We start from the raw sequence: 21,386 nt of genomic DNA, 5'->3' as shown, positions 1-21,386 counted from the left end.
GAGTGGCCAAGGGTTCCCACTGATATGAGCAGGGAAAAGTGTTGGGCATTCCTGAAAAACTCTCCATTGATTTCTCAGGGCCTCAATGTGTAAAATATTAACATCTTACTGCCTGGGAGACTGCAAAGTTCAAACAAAGTGGGAAAGGAGAAGAGGTACAGTAAGTGCAGTGACCCCCAAATATTTGTGTAACAAAACCAGTGCAAAACTGTCCTAAACATGCAGAGGTCTTGTTATTACTGTTCAAATGGTGAAGTATTGCAGAGGCTTGTGTCAAATTGATGGCAGAGTTAAATGCAACAACTTAATCAGAGGCAAACCCAGTGTCATTAGGCTCTGCTCCCAAATTTCTGGATTTCAAATTTCTTACAGAACCAAGGAAGCAGAATGTTCTGTTAACTAATACTTAATAGGATCACAAAAAACTATTTAATGGGCACATGATCACTTGGGGAACACCTTCCATTACTGACAGCAGTGTGCTACTACAGCTACATGGATTTTCAGGAACTTGCTCTTTAGTAGGAAAAGGGTACACAGTGAAAGAGCTGGGCTGGAACAGGGAGGAAGGAGCATGTGCACCCTGGGTATCTGTAACAAAACATGGGCTCTGCCACAAAAACACTTGTTTTTGCTGGATTGCTTCAATCTTGCTTTTCACTGGCACCAAATTCATCAATATGAATGGACAAAGTCAAGAGCCCTCATCAGCAGCACTAATTAATTTTTTTTCAGAGATATTAAATCCTAAATCAGATTTTTCAAAATGCTACTTGGATCACTTGTGCTGGCACCAAACAATCTGAATTATTCATAACAACGGTGCTAATCAAATTCTGAAAACCCTGGTGACCCCCTGCTCTTGCCTGATAACTGGGAAGCAGTACTAGAGAGGGCAGGAGGTTGCAAGATTAAAGTTAAAGAGGTTCAGGAGGAAATTGAAGCCAGTGATGCTTTATGTGGCTACATTGTGCTAAGAAAGTAAGCCAGCAGATAGGCTCTCCTACAAAAGGAGAGGGAATTTGCAGAAGTTTTGAGTGCACAACATTTAGAAAGGAATTGCTCAGGTGTAATATATAAAAACACAGTTATATTTTGCTAACATTTTTATATAGACAAATCTTTGGGGTATGTAGTTGGATATTCACAGTGCTAAAACACAACTGCATTATTTCCAATGACTTTGGGCACATAACTCTGAGTAAAGCAGTAACAAGCTCTAAAAAACAGTTACCATTGCTATATTCCCTATCCATGAAGAGTAGCACATGTCCACTCCAAGAGGTAAGGTCAGGCACTTCTAGGGAATTTTTCATTTGCAAATGAATAGATAAAGCTGCATTTCAGTTTCCTAAAAGAGCTGCACACAGGCACCATAGAATACCTGGCTGCACCTCTTTATGTCATTTTAGTCTGCCACATCACACAGGGTGACCTAGCAAAGCACACTGGGTATCAAACAAGACGAGAAAGTGCAAGAGAAAGAAAACTGTCTCTTTTAAATACAGGTAACATTCCATTCCATCTAGAAAGGCACTTTAAATCAGAGTTTCCTAACTATAATAGTAATTGAAATTCACCAGGGCAAGTATTATATAGTGAACACCACTAAGCATGTTTTACATAAAGATTAGATCTAACAAGACACTTGTCATATATTGCACAACCACCACATGATTTTTTAAAACAGAGTTATTGAGGGTGGCCAGCTGTATAAGAGACAGTGTGACCTGTATTACTGTAGTTACAGAAACATTATCAGCTTCAAAAACCAGTGAAATTACTGTATCTGTTATGGGTACAAATGGTGACTAACTGTGATAACTAAACTACATCAGCAAAGGGAAAACTCTTCCTTTTTTAAGTGAGCTCTGCTGTATATTTGACAGCAGCTTTTGTCTAGATGGGTTGAGAGTTTTGCTTTTGATTAGCTGTCACAGGCAACAGCTATCTGGGGTAGTTATGCTCATATCCATTTACTTCCTCTTGGCAAAAGAGTTAGAAGCGTCAGTGGGAATGCAGAATAAAGTTTTTATATTTTAGAATTACATATTTTAAAATAACTCAGGTGGGGTCTCTATTTTAAGGATGTTCTGTAAGTCAGTTTCAAAGACAAAAATTTGCAGGGATGCTAAAGCTCTGTTGTGCTCATGATGAAATTATATATATATATATATATATATATACATATAGATTACACACCAATAGACACATATGTGTATACACAGAAGTTAATAATCAAACAAAAAAGTGCAAATTTAACTTCAGACTTTGGTTGTTAAGACACCATCCTGAGTGCTGGGGTACTGTCATTTGGCCAAGTAACTAAGAGAAGATGTAGATGTGAAGTTGGGCTCTCAGCTGATTTGGGTTCTCCAGGCTTTTTGATAGCTTCCTGCAACAAGTACAGCAGGTCATGACAGGCCTTAAATGCAGCTTTCTGATCAGTGCAAGAAAACAAGTAATGGTTTCTGAAAACACAGGTTTTAATAGCTTGGTATAAAGCTGTCCTACTTCAATTTTTAGGCATGGCTCTAATGTTTTTTTCATTAATGAAAATTCATGGTCTTAGTTTTCATAGCTTTCAAAGAAACAGTTGCCAGTGTTGGTTGCTATAAATGTACACTGTCAGCATGACACCATTATCACCTTTTCTTAAATTAATATTAGGGAGTTTACTCCATCTCTAGCATATATCCCAAGACAATCAGTTTAATGGCCTGTGCAGGTGACCTGCCAAAAATCAAGACAAATTGAGCATGACAGCCAGAAGGTTACCTTATGTATCCTCTAAAGCCTTTTTTAAAGTTACATTTAATTCTGAAAATCCATTTTTTCCACATTCAAAGCTCTATGATTAATTTCACCTACTGTTTTTCTCCTTCACTTAAATTTCCTGTTTCAGCTGACCAATGAATTTGCCACCTTCTATAATTCCAGTCAGTAAAGGAGGATTTCTATGGACTGTTGTCATAACATTGTAGTTTACATACAAAGGCTCTGAGGAAGCCATGCATTCACAGATGGCTTTCCACTCATCATGACAACCAGCTCACTTCATAAGCTTATAAAAAGTATTTAGTTGTAAGTAAAAAGTGTGAGCTATAGAAAAGCATTGGGAACATGAATACCCCATATACTATTTAAAGAGATATTGTGCAGTTCCTTTTTCTACAGCTGCCAAACCACATGGGCATAATTATTTCAGTGAAACATCTGCTGACAAGGTAGATACCACAAAGACAGTGCCACTGTTCAGAATAAGGTCCAGATCCATAAACATATCTATAAGCTTTTGATTTCAAGGGGCTATTAGCTGCAAAAAGTCTCTGTGAGTTTGCATATGAGTAAGATGTCTTCCCACTCCTGCCACAAATGTTTATTGTGACTTTTGTCACACCACTTAAGCCCCATACTTTTCCTCACCCTTGTGTGAACAGAAGAAAAGGGGACAAACCTTCTCTACAATAAGGGCTTGGGGAGTTTGGTATTAATTTGTGCTTATTAATTGCTTGGAGAGCTGAGGAAGAGAGGGAAATGGAAAAGCAAAGTCTTTTTATTAAAGGAAGGTGGATGACAAGAAGTGGGACACCTTCTGTAATCCTGAAGGAGGACTCCCAGCTGGGAAAGGGTGTTCAGAGGGAGCAGCACCCATGGGAGGCAGAGCCATGGTGGAGCTGCCACCAGGTTTATAAGTACTTCAACCTCCTCTATTCCTGCCTTTTGCACAGTCCTCCACTCTCTCTTATGTATTCCTCAAATTCATTTCATTTGACATTCTTGCCCCAATCTCTGTGATGGTTCTCTTGACCTCTGCTCACTGCAGGCTCTGGGCTCTGTCCTGACACGTGCTGAGCTCCCTTGGGAAATGCCACACAGCCAGAAAAGCCAGAAAGCACCAACTCAGGTTGCCCAGAGTTTTGCAGAAGGGCACAATCCCACCATCAGAGAAAAAAACTCAGCAATCAAATATCTCCTAACATTTCTTCACGAGTTAGTTTAGCTGATCCTTTCCTACTTGCCATACAGTTTACCCTGATTTTGCACTGCAGGTTAACTACAATCCCTAAGAAATGTACAAGTAACACAGTGATCCCTAGGACATCAATATGTCAGACAATACAGGAAAATGACAATACAGGAAAACCCTTCAGAGCTCAGTATTATCATAGCAGTGACTAAGGATTGGTGAGCTGTCAAAAGAAACATCCAGAAATACAACCTTATTGGCAAAGGACATAATCATCTCATCTCCAGAATGATAAGACAGACTCTACATTTTACCTTTTCTATTTAAAGTTTGCCTCATAAGTTCATCCAGCTGGAAATATACAAATATTTCTAGAAGAGTTGATGGCTATGAATTGTCCACTCATGTAGTTTTAGCATCCAAGACCTTTCTTCCAGAGCTAGCTGTCTGGCAATCTTCAAATGTTTTCCATGGGCAATCCCAAATGTTTCACCTGTGGCATTTTCTGCCATACTAACAAGTAACTGTGTCACACATTTAAATGATTCCTTTTTCTTTTGACTTACCATATCTGCCTAGTGATAGAAGCATTCATAGCCTGTGAACCACTATTTTAAAGCAACAAGCAAAACACATGCACAGTAACATAAGATGTATGTTTTGGAGAAAGATGGAAAACATTTGGCTTGCACAAATTCATATTTCTGGCTTCTATGTCCCCAAATAGCTCAAATACAGTGCATAGGTCTATAATGCTCTTTATTCTGGATGACTGATAATGGGATTATTGCTCATACACCAAAATCAGGACATTCAAAATTGTTTCCATTTACTCCTAAGGACCAGAATGATTGTCAGAGCCTAATGTGTTTATCAACATGAGGCTGAGCCAGTGAGGTTAGCTAGATATAGCTCCTGGACAATATGATTGTGTCAAAGGATCCACAGTCTGATCCAGAGTTCTAGAGAGTGACTGTCTATAAAAGGGACACCCAACTTGAGAAGGGATTCTCTTTGAAGCAGAACCTGAAATTTATAGGGATGTAGTGATTGAGCAGTGAATCTGAGATGGGTTATAGACCATGAACTGTAGCTCCAGAATGCTTGTTCTCCTTCCTGTTTGCTCCTCAGTCAGAAAACAGCAATTATATTTCCACGTTTCCCCACCACAGGAAGCCAGTAGAAGAGGTTGTTTCTGCCCTGTGGGATACACTCCACCCAAAGGGTTTTATTCTCCCTAATCTGATCCTAAGGAGCCTCTTTGCTACAAATCCTGACACCAGTAGTCCCCACAGACTGAGGGCTAAGCAGGCAGGGAAGCCAGATTCTTCTGTCCAGTGGAGGCATCTGATCCAAAGTCTTCTCCAGTCACAGAAGCAGCTCTTATTTCATGAAGGTTTGGATCAGGCTTGAAGGACAGGGCTGATGGGCACCATAAAGGATGATGGGCTGGCTGTGACCATTTCCATAGAGAACAAGAGGCCTTCTCTAGGACTGTCAAGCATGAGTATGAGCACATCCATCACTATTTCCCAGTTCAAACTTCACTTTCAAGAGAATATTTGTATTGCCAAGCCACAAATTGCAGCGGCCACAGTGGAGACTTCATCAGCAAACAATGACAAGGCAAAGATATCACAAAAAGGGAAGGCAAGAACCACCACAAGGGTAAAGCATGCTCCTCTTTCAGGAGTGCACCACAGAAACACATCTGTCAAACAGTGCTGAGACTGAAGTAATCAGTGCAACTAATTACCACTAATCGTAATATAGTTTCTGTCTTGCTGCTAATACATTTAGACTTGCTAATCAAATCAAACCATTCCAACTTGCTGTGCTGCTTCCAAATAAATATTTCATCAAGGATAAAAAATGAAGCTTTGTTCTTTTTGCTTTTTTTTGGTGGAGGTTTTTGTTTGTTTGTGAGTTTTTTTGTTGTTGTGGCTGTTTGGAGAGGCCAGTGGCCTTTTTTTCATTTCACACTGCAGAAATGTGAACTAGTAGAAAATGCCATCAGGAAGATTATTTAGCACTCTGAATGTTTTCATTTAAGAGCCAGAGCATGCTCACATCCCTCCCAGAAGAAGTGCAGAACCTTTACAGGATGCCCATGCAGGTAAACTGATAAACTACACATAGAAGCCCTGGCTTCAGTTTCCAGCTCTGCTACAAACTTCCCAGCCTGCTAAATACCTCTGAGCCTCAGCTGCCACTCTGTGGAAGTGGAACTATAATCTCACTTTTTCTAAACTGAAAGCTCTTCAGACAGAAGTTCTCCCCACAATTCTGTGCTTGGGTTAACACCAAGAGACTCCTGAAAGGTTTCTGGAAGCTCCTTTAATCAAAATAATTGACAAGTGGTTTCCAAAACTGTAATTACATTAGCAAATATATTATTTTCCTTCACACAGAAAAAAGAGAAAGTAATGAAACTTTTTCCTTTAAAAATTGCACCATTCTATACATTTGTAATAAGTTCCCTTCTACTGGGGACTTTCACACGTGCCAGAGATCTGGGTGTTCTGGAAAGGAGTTTCACACAGGTGAACAGGCAGCTCCAGATGCTGTTGGACTGAAATGAACTTGACTATTCCACCCACAGTCCTGCACAACAGAGGAAAACTTGCTATAGGCACACACTGAACACTGACAAACGTTTATTCTCCAAATTACCAACATGGCCTTTGGAAGTTTTTGGAGTTTATTCCCCAAATTACCAATACAGCCCCTGGAAATCTTTAAGATTCCTGAAAGATCAGACTCTAAGATCCTTCCTTGTTTTTGAGGACTTTCTCCCATCCTAAACCCAACCACTTCCACTTTTGCAGCAAACCACATTCTGAGGGAAAACCAACAGCCAGTACTTTGTCTTGCGTCACAATAGAAATGAGTCCTCAAATGCTGTGAATCAGTCCTGCTCCAAAACCTTAGCCACTATTTTTACAAATTCAAATCCAGAAAAGACCACAGTTAATGTAACAATGAAACAGGATTTCAATATTTAGTGGTGCCTAAAATACAATAACCAAATTAACTTGCAGCTATCGTTAGTTGCCAACTGAGAACAAACATCTGACATTCTAAACAAAAAAGAAAGAAAATATTTTATACCAAAGAGGGCCTCAGATTTTAATTAACTTTTAGACTTTGAACTTTGCAAACAGCTACTTGTAACTGTTTGCAGTTTGCAGAGTTTACAAAGGCCATTTGTAAAACAGAGTTTACAAAGGCCATTTAAAATTGTGATGTTGATCTAGAAATCAATGTATTTTCACAAAAAGCAGCTCATTAGCAGTGAACATTCATAACTGCCAGGTTTTCCACATACAAGAAGAAGCATCTGGAGGCTACTGAAGCAAACAGTAATCACAGAGATTTAAAATTGAGACAAGATGGTCAAAATTAGCTCAATATAGTAATTTTAAAAAATCTGACCTTCTTAAGAAGACTTCAGTAGCAACTTTTTCAGTTACCATCAAGACCCATTTTTGTCAGGATGACCTTTCAGTGTATGTTGCACCAAGATTACATCACAATTGCTTTCTTTTCACTTTTTCCCTCCCATTTTCTGCACCATCCAAACTCAGAGAAGGATAGAAAGACAGACTAACTGACTGACAAAGAGATTAATCAATAGATAATTGATGAATAATGACTTTACTGCTGTCCCTTACTGGCAGAAAGAAGAAATTAGAATTAAAACACTTCATGTTGCTGCTTTTCTTTACTACAGTGTTAAACACTCTGCCCAAGGTTATTAATAGCAGCTTCACAAGCTCATTCACTTTGCAGCACGCATCTGTACAAACCATGCCATCTTCTGGTGCTTCCTGGCAGCTAAAACAGAAATTCCAGTGTCAGAACTGAAACTGTCACCTCTATTTCCATACAGGGAGTGCTCTCCTTATCATCCTGTACCTGAGTGGAGCACTGTACTCTGAGAAAATGTTTCATGGCTCTTCAGGTATTTCATGGCTCTTTCACGTACCACAATCCCAATGAAAAATGAAGTGCCAGAAATAGTATGATTTACTGTGAAATAACAATTCTCTCCTACAAACTGAGCAATCTGTGCCTTGAAAGTCTCTATATTCAACTTACTATAGAAACACTCCTATGACTGATACCATAAGAACTAGAACAGCAAATAATTTTGAAATCAGTTTCTTATTAGAACAAAAGCATCTGTCCATCAAGAAGTTTATGACAGCTGGATCCAACTCCCCACGTGATATAAAATACAGATTGGATAATACAGATGTTGAGCTGCTCTTTCAATCTTTTATCTTGTTTTTCTGCAGAAATAGTTTCAAACATTATGGCCCACAAACAAGTAGCTGCTATGTGTTTTCTTCTCCTGCCAAGGCTTCTCAACATCTTTGCATGTCACAGATTCACCTTTTATTCACTGAATAATAAAAAATACTCACTTGTATTCACTGGATAATAAAAAACTGGTTGTTTGCTTCCACTTCCTCTATTGGAAAGTTGTTCCAGTGTTCCAGTGTTCTTGTCATTTTGAGACAAACACAATGTCCAGCTTTCATTTCTACTGTGGTTGCAGTAAGAGGACCACAGCAGAATGTAACTTTACACACCTCGAACCTCACAAGTTTTAAAGAAATGTTTGTTACCCCACAAGATCCCCACTACACACTAATCCCTCAGCATCCACAGTTCTCCATTAATTCTGTGATGTGTTTCTATGCAGACTTTTTACTGTGGAGAAGGAGTGCCATGCCATTGAAAAACATGCTGACAGCAGGAAATCAGGAAAGTGTGTCAGGCAAGAATTGTATGAGACAGCTATACCTGCATTTGGTATAGGAGGAATTGCTGGGTAAAAACCAGTAACCTATCAGAGAATCACAGAATGGGTTTGGGTTGGAAGGACCTCAAAGATCATCTTGTCCCACCCTCTCCCATGGGCAGGGACACCTTCCACTATCCCAGGTAGCTCCAAGCCAAATCAAACCTGGCCCATAGCACTTCCAGGGCTGGGGCAGCCAAAGCTTCTCTGGGCACCCTGTGCCAGGGCCTCACCACCCTTACAGGGAAGATTTTCCTCCTAACATCTAATCTAAACCTACTGTCTCTCAGTATTAAGCCATTTTTCCTTGTCCTGTTACACCCAGGCCCTTGCAGTCTCTCTCAATCTTTCTTGCAGGTCCCCTTCAGCTGGAAGGCCACAATTGGGTAACCCCACAGCTTCTCTTCTCTAGGCTGAGCAATCCCAATTCTCTCAGCCTTTCCTCACAGCAGAGCTGCTCCAGCCCTCTGATCATCTTGGTGCCTCCTTTGGACTTGCTCCAGCAGCTCCATGTCCCTCCTGTGCTGGGTTCCAGGGCTGGAGGCAGCTCTGCAGGTGGGGTCTCACCTGAGCAGGGCAGAGGGGCAGAAAAGCCCCCTTCCCTGCCGCTCATAGCACAAACCCTGCACCATCAGGTCACAACCCAACCTGTGCAACACAACCTGTGCTACCCAACCACCAGCTCACAACCCAACCTGCGCAACCCAACCCAGACCAGTGAGAGGAAGCACCATTGGCATTTTGGCCCCCTGCCCAGCTGCTACACAGCTCCTGAAGGTCAGCAGTGGTAAAGTTCTGGATGGAAGAATGCTACTGGTTTTTTAGAGAATGTTGGAAGACCACTCATTTGTTTCCTTGTTTTGTAACAGTCAATATTATTTAACATTGTTTTGCAGAGAAAAGAAGAAACCTCACAACTTTGTAAAAGTTGCAAAGCCCGGTATGCTTTCATTACCACGCGACGCGCGCCGGACGCAAGTCCCCCAACAAGGCATGCATACCTCTGAAGACCTCGGGTCTTCTTTTATCCCCCTTCCAAATGCATATGCATACAGTTTCACAATAAGTTCATACATATTCATTCCGCGTGACATTTAGCACCAATTCTTCTTTATCAAAGGAATTTCTAAGTTGGGGGCAAATCGACCTTGTGGTCTTTTCTGTTTTTCTTTCTCTGTCTCCTTGCTGTCTCGGCATGCGAGTTTTTCCTTCAGCTTTGGCCTCACAGACTTTTCACCTTTCTTAGACACTTCACCTAATTCAGAATGGATCTTTACTCTGTCTCAACATTTTAAAATGGCACATCTCTGCTCTCTTTCAATTGTATTTGCTGACTTTTCTATAGTGAACAAAACATTCAGAGTAAACTAAGTCAAGTAAGTTTCAACTGTGTTTATGAACCTCATTGAGTTTTTGGGTCTTGTGTAATGGACAACACTACAAACATTAGGAATCTGAAAGGAGAGGCAATAATTCCTACTGAAAACAGGAAGAGGTGGCATTTTCATAAGAAATATAAGGAGTTCCAAAGTGCCCCTCTAATGTTCTGTTCAAGCAAGATATCAAAATCAATGGACATGAAGTTCTGTTAACACAGACAAATTAAGTGCAGACTGCAACCCAAAATACTGTAATGTCATGGAAGAGGCTCCAGCCTTAAGGGACCCTGTTCCCACCCATAATGGGATATAAGTTTTTCATCCAAGATAAGAAAATAAAAGCTTTAAGTAGGATAAGGTCTTCCATAAGACCTGAATTCCATAACACCTGAAGTGGCCCAGATCTTAGGGATATAAAACATTTCTAGCCCTCAGAATAAAGTGGGAAAAGATAATAGGGGTTGGTTCTTCATCCTCATTATGCAGAATAGAGAGGAAAGCACCTGATGTGCCCATGCCCACAAGCAGGGAAACTGCCTTCCTCCCTCCCCTGCCTTTCTCCCTTTCCTCCATTCAGAGCCTGGGATATCATTATAAAGACAGAAGGGCCAGAGATGAGAAGTGCTGTTTTAAGTGTCAGAGGAACCCACCAGCAAGGAACACATACTGGGTAAATCCACATTAAACACTGCTTCCAAGTCAGGAGCTCATTTCTCAAGCAGATCTTGTACTTTGTTTTACAGTGCAAAGTAATTCAGGAGTGGACCAGGTGGATTCTGTTGGGGTTAAACTCAGGAGCAGAGCACACTTGTGGAGCACACAGAAACAGCCATTCAGTCCTTGGGATCAGCCTAGGGATGAGCCCTTGGGATGGATACAGTGTCCACATTAGAAACTGATTATCTTAATTCTAAGGAAGTGACAGCATTAGATGCCACCATCTCTCGGCACTCAGTATTTTCCTCCTTTCCTAGCTAAGGTGGGTGTACCTAGCTAAACAAACAGAAAGAGAGGTTCCCTCATGTATTTTGCTATATCAGCTTTATGTTACACCCCCTGGAACACAAGTGAGGGAAGCAAAGTGATGCATCTATTCTGGGAATTAAAATATTTCAATATTGAAATTATTGAGCTTGAAATTACCACTTAGAGGTGGGACATCATCATTCTAAATTTTGTTATTCAAAACTTTAACAGTTGTCCATACACATGGACAACTGAATACAGAAATGCTAGTAATGACATTCCAGTAGAGGAAAATCAATCACACCTCCAGTTACAGCTGGTAATTAAATATAGATGTAGTATATTAGCCTTGAGATATAAAAATGCACAGCATTCTGACAACTACTGATTTGATATTGCTGATTGACATTTTGACTGATTTGAATTACATTAAAACTCAGCTTCCTGCACATTTCCTAGGTACACATTCAGGAAAAACTTGTTCTATGAAAGACTGCATCAACTCCAAGCAAATAAACAAAGAGTGAAAAGTGTTCACAAGAGTCTCAATCCTCATCTTAATACCCCTTCTAGCATCAAACTTGTAGAAGAGAATTCCTGCATATCATCATTAGCTAATTAATCTTAAAATGTTCTCTCCCATTTCTCCTGGGAAACAAGGAAATGTGGGAAAAGGAGACTGCTCAGACCTCTTCCAGTTGTGAGTATCCATAAAGTCACAGTGTGCCTGCCAGCAGCTCCTCCACAGAAGCTCCACAGCCTCTGCTTTGCCAGGAATTGGGAAAGAAAATCCTCTTCCATCTCAAACTTTGACCTACCTCTCTATTTCTCATCAAAATACTGAGACCTCCCTGCTGTTTTCACAAAGAACCTGCCAGTTCAATTTTAATCCCTTTGCTCTTGATATCACCTCAAATTTGTTTTCTCAAGCTCTTTGTGTGTTTTGATCTCAGTACACATTGTACACCTCTTCCAGGAGGAGGGGATTTTTCTCTCTAAAATCTGAAGGGTGTTTGTGCCAACACCCTTGGGTTTGGCAGAATCTGGTCCTTGAAATATAAATCCCTGTGTCAACTTTGTCTTCCAAGTCATTTCCACTAAAAACATTTGGGATGCTCTCAGACAACAGTCAGTTCCCTCAGAACAACACTGGACAGCATGTAAAGCAACCAAATTATTTTTGTTTAAGGCTGATCCATTGCACATTCAGCACAGTAAATCAAATTCTCACAGAATTCCAGCATCCACTAATTCCAGTTTCAAGATTTTTTATGCTGAAAATAGTGTAATTACTTGGGAGGATCTTTAACCGGAGAAGGTAAAATTCCTTCAGTGGATAATAACTCAACAGACTACAGGACTGCTGAGTTAGTCATGTCAAGAAACTGCATTTTAATAAATGCCAGATTCTGTACATGCCCAGTCTGCTGAGAACTGTGCATTTTGAAAATTTCATGTATTTATATGATAGGTTGGAACAGGCCAGCTGATGAATACATAACTATCTGATGATCAAAAGATCTTTTTCAAGGAACAGTGAATCATTAAGTAAATATGTAGCAATTTTAAGCATTATTATTCAGACTTTGTTCTGGAATAACATTTTTAAAGCTATTTTTTGACACTGAAATTTAAAGGTTTAGCCACAGACTTTAGAGAAAGTCTACCAGCAAACCAGCAGCTGATGCTAACCTAAACTGAAGCTAGCTTAATGAAAGAGCAAGAACCTGAGAGATCCAGACAAATGTTGTATGAGTTATTGGCCAGTTTCATAGTTTTGGGATGGCAAGAAAACTTAAGTGCACCTGGGCTAGATTTTTGAGAAGTATAAACAGGCACAGTTCAACTGAACCCAAGGAAACTACAAAATCTTAACATGAAGATCTCAGATATTTTCCTTTTTTTTTTTTTATTTCAAACAGTGAAGCAAATAGAAGACTATCAGAAATTGTAATTACAGACAGAGCTGATGCACACCACTTTACCCAGCTAACACTAGTAGAACTAATAGGAGCCACACAGTAGGAAGATCTTTAGAAAATACATTAGTCCAGCTTTCAGGACATTGGATCATCTTACAAAATCATCATCATTTGACAGCACTCAGTTTAATAGGAGACAATTTCAAACAGCAACCAGGGACTGAACTGCAAAATAACCCAACAACTCAACTTTGAGAGAACCACAGAAACACAGAATGGCTAAGGTTGGAAAGAACACCTTTCCTTAGGTTGGAAAGAACATCTTTCTTTTATTTTTCTATAAAATAGGGTAGCAAGTTCATAACAGTGGGTGAAATGGACCACCTCAGGCAGCCCAAGCCAGGAAAATGCCAGCTGACTTGCTCTGTATTTGTAACAGTTGGTAAAGTCACTCAAAGATGAGTTTTGGGGGAACTTTATTCTTCCACTGTGTATGGGAAACTGTCAGCTACTACTGCTTTCACTGTTTGCATTACCTTGTGGTCTGAACCCTGGAGGAGAATCTCATTAAGCCAAACCTAAATACACACAGGATAAAGACAGGCCCAGACCCAAAAAACTTCAGCATATTTAGGAGAATTACTTTATTAAGAAAGTGCAAGAGGAAAAAAAAGATAAAATAATCAACTATGGCCAAAGTTTTGCAACCAAAAGGCCTGAAATCCAGATATAGTCTCATTTTTAAAAAAATTATCTATCTAAAGATGTGAGAAATAGGAATTCATGCTGAAGGCCTCATAAACTCTCGGACTTAAAAATACACAAATGCAAACAGCCTCCCAGCCAAGGATACAGACAGAAGCTCAGACTCTGTTGCTAAACCAGGTCTTTCACCTTTGCTCCACCTACCTCAGGCTCAGTGCTGGCCTAGATCTCAGCCCAATTTACACTAGTTTTATGAATTTACACCATTGCTGGGAGCTGCTGACTCCCCTCTTTAATCACCAGTACCAGGCCTCTGTGTGTATGTTTGCACACACACATGGCAGGGAGAAGGGATGACTCCCCAGTGTCAAAAAAATCAGCTGCAAAAGAATGCTGCACTCCCAAACTGAGTTTGGCACACAGAAATCACAGGCTTCTCACAATCCTCAGTTATATTATTCATGCAGAATGCACTCAGCATTCTATTGTTCCTGCTCTCATTGTTTATAAATGAGTCTTTGCTTCATCTGGGGATGGAAGTTCCTTTAAGCTTCCTTTACTAAAAGTACTTTGGTAATGAGATACAGCACTAGCACTCAGAGGGTTAAAGAAGTTTCTGGAAATGTTTGTGCTTCTGGAAAAAAAAAATGGTTTTTTTTCCTCTATTGAAGGAAAAATGAAACACTGGTCTTGCTGATTTATTTAGCCAATCTGACACACAGGTTCCTATTCCTTCCTAAATGTTTCAGAAAATAACGAAGTTCTTCATTTTGTTCTTTCTTACTGCAACATTTCTGAAGGAAATTTTGTCATGTGTTAAGACTCTTGTTTTAACACTTCACTTAAGCATTCCCAGCTCTATCACATTAAAATATTAACCAAAGACATCGTCTTTAAATGCTGTACCTGGCATAAATACTATTTCTCATGACAGGACATGAATTGTTCCAGGTCCCTTTTTTTAGGGATCTACAGCTACAAAAAAAGATACAAGCCTTTGTCCAGCAATATTGCAAATTTCATGATTTAGCTTGTTTGACAGTTCAGACTACCATCATGTGCAAGATTCTAGTGCATTCCCCCAGATTAGAGTTTTTTCAATCCAAATTAAGTTAATTAACAGTGGGCTGAATTGTGAAAGAAAAAGTAAGTTAATCAGATGGCAACTAAATCATCTTTGGCTGAGGATATGCTTCTGTTTTAAAACCAGTATCATCATGGTTTAAGGGGAGTGGGACTACAGCATCCTTTACCTCTCCACTGCTCACCTCTCTTACTGCTTTTAAAGTTCAAAGCACTCCTTCATGCTGCTGCTGAGGCTGAGATATTGCAGATCCAAAAGGGACAAGAGGCAGGCTGTCACCCGACATACTGAAACCTGAAAACTGGAGAGATCCATTCATCCATCCATCCATCCATCCATCCATCCATCCATCCATCCATCCATCCATATTTTGGAGTGAAAGGAAACTGGGTTTTTTGAACTAAGCACTCAAGAAATATAACAGTTTGCCAGTTAATGGAAATGCATTTATATTTCACTACTGTTAAGAAGAGAAACAATTCCATCTCTTTCAAAAGCCTTCTCCTGTCTACTTGCAAATATCAATGGACTTTATGAAATGGATAGGTTTTGTCTTTTTCATATCAACCCCTAATATATTAGCTCTTAACTGAAGTTTAATGAAGCCATCCCCAAGAGCAGCATCTTTAAGCCAACAATCTCCATCCTCTGTGGGTTCTCCCAACACTCTGGACTGCCTTCATCTACCCTCTCCCCTCCTACCTGCTTTGCTCCCTTTGGTAATATCCAGATTTTTATCACACCAGTGCAAACTTTGGGTAACTCCAGTGAACTCCAGGGAAATATATTTCCGGACTTACACCTGCCTAGCCAGCAGAAAATGTAAATTTAGCTGAATAGTATTTAGTTTGCTCATTAAAGGCATTTTTCCCCTTTAATTTATAAGAAAGAAATGAAATCTGGATTGCATTGCTCATACTCATCTTCAGTAATACCACATTCCTCAAATGATCCTATTGAAAAAAGCTACCCACTTTTTCACTCAAAACATATGAGGAGAACTTAGTCTGGAATTAGTAGAGGAGAGAACAAAAAGTATTTCTTTCAACAAAGATCAGCCCTGTAGGTCATTTGAAGGAGGGACAGTAGTGCAGAATTTCAATTGGTTTCTGAAACAGCAGCTTTTAAAAAATGTATTTGCAGTTTAAGTGCCAGGTTTTGTCAAAGAAGACAAAAAAAAAAAAAGATTGCAAATACTTCTGTCACTCCTATATTCCAATTACTTTTGAAGGGGTGAAAGATGAGAAATTAAAACAATTCCATCTTACATGGGGAGTAAATAACCTCCAAATCTAGAAACTCGTTGGCGTGTGCAACCAAGGACGAGCGCTGAATGCAACACATCCATGGATAAAAGTGCTCTGGAAAAAGCTGGGGTTGTTTTCCATTTAAATCCATGCCTATTCAAAACAGTCATATCTGAATTTCTAAGAGCACGCAAAATCAGTATGCATTTACCATAATAAATGCCTTTTTCATCAACCAACAAAACAGAACAGATACAAATGAACCAATCAGGGATTTCCAGTGAGCTATCAGTGTTAGAAAAGCTACTCTGCAGATTCCAGTTGAGTCACCACAGAGGAGAAAAAAAAGGGGGGAAAGGGGGGAAATAAATTACTGTGTGCAACTCCATCTGCAAACTGCTTCTCCCGCACTGGTATGTAATAAAACGTGTTGCTAAGATACAAGCTGCTAAAGAAGTTCATTAAAGGACACTTTAAACAAAGCTGCCAGACTCTTTTCCCTTTAAAGACTGCTTATTTGGTTCTGTCCCTTGTGTTTATAATTAGATCCTCTATATGAGAGATTGTGTTCCATTCAAGCCCACTCAGCAAAGAATGTTAATAAAATAATGTAAATAAGGCACTGGTTTAGGTTGTACATATTTATGGGCTGCAGAGCTGTTGATAGAAATGCATCTGGACTCCACCTGTATTTTTAAATGCAAAATAAATGCTTTTTCAAGTAGTTTATCCCTAAGCAAGAGAGCAGAAACATTAGCTTCTGCACCCAGCACTCTGACCCAACTTTCAGAAAATACTTTCAAGCAAAGAAAACTGGCTTCTTGCCTAAAGTTTGGAGTTTATGAGGTGCCTCTCATATAGGCTTTTATATGCAAGCCTTTGTTATCTACCCTGACATAAAGGACAAAATTGTTCATGCCTTTCCCCTGGCAATCTTTCTCTTTTTCCATCTGTACACAAATTCCTAGATGTGTATTAATGATTTAGAGAATTTCCTTGATCTAATATATTCACAAGTAAATCTGTTTTGTAATATTTTACTGCCAAGAAAGATATGCTATTAGATAGGTCTTTATCTGACCTTATATAAAATACTTTTAGTCCTCCCAGTAACACTTGGATGGTAGGGGTACTCAGGCTTTTGTTTTGGTTGAAGGGAAGAGAATGGGCAAGATGTACTTTGCTTTCAGTCATTGTGGTGAAACAATGCTAAAGAAATAATTTCAGCATTTATCTGTTTGGCACTTAATAACACACAAGATGCATAAACCCCACTTGAGAGTCAGTATCAGTGATTATATAGGAAATGTTACTTGTCACTTTATAACCTGCATCTCACACTACATTCTGTACTGCAGTCCCCAGTACGTATATATATTTTTAATTACATTTTCAGGCTCATTTACATGCGCATATTGGCTTTCTGCCTGAATGATATCAAAGAGAAAGACCTTATGCTCACACCCAACCACACACACCCACACACACACAGACACAGAAGCAAATTTATACACAGAGACACTCTGTACATTTCTGAGAATGGAAGCTTCTCTCTTCATCATTCTTAGAAAAGCTTTGACTCACCAATAAATCTTTAGGCAATCTTAGCTGATTTCAAGCACTTTAGAAAAACAGATCATTATAGAAAATGTAGGTTAATCTCTGCTGCATGTCAAAAGTATCAATGATTCTCACTTGACTCAATTATTTGAAATGTAATATACAATTTCACTTTCTGTAACCTTATAAGATTTGTCATCAATAGCTGAGTTGCACAGAAAGGCAATCCCACTCCTTCTCCCCAGATAATACAGAAGCTACATCACAAAGTACCAACAGGATCAAGCTAAATTAATGTGGAAACAAAAATAACTTATCAGCAATATAGACTTAACTTCTGTTTCAAGGCCAATGATATGCTTCTCTCAATTAAACACAAACAATCAGACCAACCTTCAGGTGAACACACTGCTCTGGCCAGAGCTTCAATACCCAGGCTCTTAAAACAGAATTACAGCTCTGAAAATAAGATTGCCTCTCAAAAGCCTAAATTAACACCACCCATCATATCTACAGAGCTCTCAAGTACTTATTGTTTTGATTTTACTGCAGCTGCACTTATGGTCAATACCCTGGTTTACTTTAATTCAGTCAAAGGATTGTTTTATAATTTAAACTTGGACATATATTTAAGTTCTCCATGGGTTAAAAAAGGAAGACACACGCTCCTATTTCCTAGTTCTCTGTCTATTAAGCAGAAGGGTCTGCCTGTACATGTGCAAAAAGCCCTGTGGTACATATTAGATTTCAATAGAGCCTTACTATTGGCAGTTGCAGGTTGGAGCAGGAACTAAGCCACATCAGCAATTTCATATGACACTCTGGAAATTGCTACTGCATAACAATAAGCAGCTGATTCAAAAAAGAGAGCAGTGGGGGAGAAAACATTTTTCTTGAAGTACATTTTAACTCAAGAACAATTCCAAATAAAAAAGTAGCACCACCCTAAGTTAAAAAAAATAAAAATTATATAAAATATCTGTATATACAGACATATAAGAGAAGTGTGTGATGAGGATTGGATAGACCAAATATGAGTCTATTACACTGAAGTAACTGTCTACTTTACTGCAGAATGACAAATTTTCACTTCAATCAGTCCAATTCTGGTTCTTTTTGGCTCCTCTTTGTTCTTATATTAAACTTGCAGCCTATTTTCATACTTCCCTTACCTCCAACTCCTCTGCATGTACCAGTTTCCATCCTTGGCACTATGGCCTCACAAACACCATTTACCATGGCCTTGTCTCATTGATTTGCAAATTTCTATCCTTTATTGCCTAAAAATGTTGTTGGTGCTTCAGATTTTGTTTTGGGGGTGGAGGGGAGGAGGAGGCAGCATCATTTTATAACCAAGTACAAAAATACTGCACATAATATCCTTGATCACAAAGAGAAAGGCATAGAAGGAAAAGTTAAAAGTAACTTTGTATGAACATTTATATGCCTTCATGCTTTCAACTTGACAATCAAATCTGCAATGAGATGAAAAGGGGTTTTCTCTATTTGAGCATAGCAGAAGTGTTTAGATTGGTGCAGTATCCCATTGGAAATGTTATTTAAAACCACCATTCTAGCATCATGCCAAGGAAAGCAGACATTCCCCTTTTCTTCCACAGATCCAAGGAGTCTGTGCACCAGATCCTGAGACAAGAGGAACTGGTTCAAACATCTGCCATGACTCTGCTCTGGATGAGCCACACACAGCATGAGCAGTGGAGATTTGGTTCCATCAAACCAGAGCTCCTGACAAAGACTCCTCTAGAAGTACCACTTCACAGCTACCCAAGTGAATGCTCAAAAATTAAAACAAATTCTAACTCCAAGAGGCAGAGTTCCTACAAAGAACTAAAGTTACTTTGAAAGAATCTCCCTACTAAAGTATTGTGCACATCTGAACAAATACCTGTTTGCTGCAAGCATAAATTAGATATTTTAGTGTGTAACAGGTAGCAAATGTCTTTAGTGTAAAACCAGAAATGAAATAAGAAGGCATTGTTGGCATAATTCCTTTTTCTAAATAGACAAAAGCATTGTAGGGAAAAAATTGCTAAATCACAGGGATAATCATCATAGCCAGCTCCTCTAATGAGGCATCATGGGATTACTGGAGTTATTATAAGAGTCATCTTATTGAAGAAATTCAAAGTTAATTGAAATCAATTGTACTGTTCTGACAGCAGGTGTTTTAAGTGGGTAAAATATCAAAGTGAACTCTTTAAAATGGTTAGAATGAATGTAACATTCTCTTTTCAGCAGTTAGCCCTGCCAAGTGATACACTGTACAAGTAGAGAAAAGTGTGCAGTCAAAGAAAAATGCTGGAATGAAATAGCATTTCCCATGCCAGTGCAGCTACCAAACAAAATGGGGTTCTAACCCCTCCAGCAGAAATTATTGTTACAGATGTGTGAATTCCATGAATCTTTTTAAGGGCAACCTGATGGCAGGCTGAAAGCCATATTTCCATTCCTCCATGAAAATGTCCTTTATTACCCTTTTTCTCCAATATGACATGGGACTCCCAGTATGCTGTTACTGAAAGCACAAACAGAATGCCAGGATTGTCATTATGCAAACCATATCCCTAAGTTTCTCCTCCAAGAAGCTGAAGGTAAATCCTTCCCTAGTTTTCCCTCCTCTTTGTATAGATGGCAAAACAAATAATACATTGCCACCTGATTTTGGAAAAAAAGAAAAAGAACTGGAGCTTTTTGGGAGCTGGAGCTCTCTGAATTACAATCCAGAATCTTTACTCTGATCCAGCAAGTTCATTTTATTCTGCAATTGTCCAGGATTCCCAGCAAAGTCAGCAGGACCTCATTATACAGAAGAATGGCAAAGTCAAGTTCATATTTAATGCCTGTTGTCTGTGTGTTCACAGACTCAGTGCAGTGACAGGAAAGTTTAATGCTCCACCTGGGAGCCCATCACCTGCCTGCCCTGACACCCAGAGCCAGACATGGATGCAGTTCTTGCCACAGCAACAGGGAGGGCCATGCATGCCTTGGGTCAGAGTTTGACATCAGGTCCAACTCAATCTGGAAATGCCTTTCAGATTTTACCTGAGTTTTCACTGAAGCTTATAACCCTTATTTTACCTTAATAATCTTGAAAGAACCCAGCCATAAGAAATACTGAGCTCTGGCAATATCAATAATTTACTCTTTACCTCATGTAAACAATGCTGCCATTTGCAGCACGAACTTCAACAAACCCAAAATCCACTTCCTCCTCTTCCCCAAAACAGAGACAGTATCAGCACAATGAGACATCTGGAGCTAAACCATCTCCAACAACTTGCACAAGAACTCTACTTCAATTTAAGAAGTCTAACACTTTCCACAAGCAGGTTTTGCTGGTGGTCACCACAGGCAAAATACAGTCAGTGCTTTCATTTCAGGTGTACTACCCAAAAAACCCCAAATAACCAGCAATAACACAGTCTGGGAAAGTCTGCCTGAAACTGATGCTGATTTTCTGCATAGATAGTAAATTATGGTAAAGAAATGAGGCAGCACACAAGTGAATGGCATAATGTCTTTCAGCAAGGCATATTTTTATTACTGTGCTACAGGACAGGGTGTCTGAATTCATCATGGTCAAAAATATAGTGGCCCACTCATGTTCATTGTTAAAGACCTGGTTGGCCACCTAACACTTATGTCAGTAAGGAGGAATAAGAAAAAATGAACTTCCAATGGAGGTTAAAGATTTGTCTATTTTTTTAAATCTTGATCTATTA

At 39.3% G+C, this 21,386-nt stretch overlaps 1 protein-coding gene across 1 annotated transcript in view; it reads right to left on the bottom strand.

The window, feature by feature from the left end:
* PHF21B (PHD finger protein 21B) overlaps window positions 1-21,386 on the bottom strand; it is a 132,473-nt gene that overhangs the window by 106,633 nt on the left and 4,454 nt on the right. The window lies entirely within an intron of this gene.

Source organism: Ammospiza nelsoni, chromosome 5, assembly GCF_027579445.1.
Source record: "Ammospiza nelsoni isolate bAmmNel1 chromosome 5, bAmmNel1.pri, whole genome shotgun sequence".
Classification (NCBI taxonomy): domain Eukaryota; kingdom Metazoa; phylum Chordata; class Aves; order Passeriformes; family Passerellidae; genus Ammospiza; species Ammospiza nelsoni.
The sequence above is the reverse complement of the archived record's forward strand: the minus strand, read 5'-3'. Positions and strand labels throughout refer to the sequence as shown.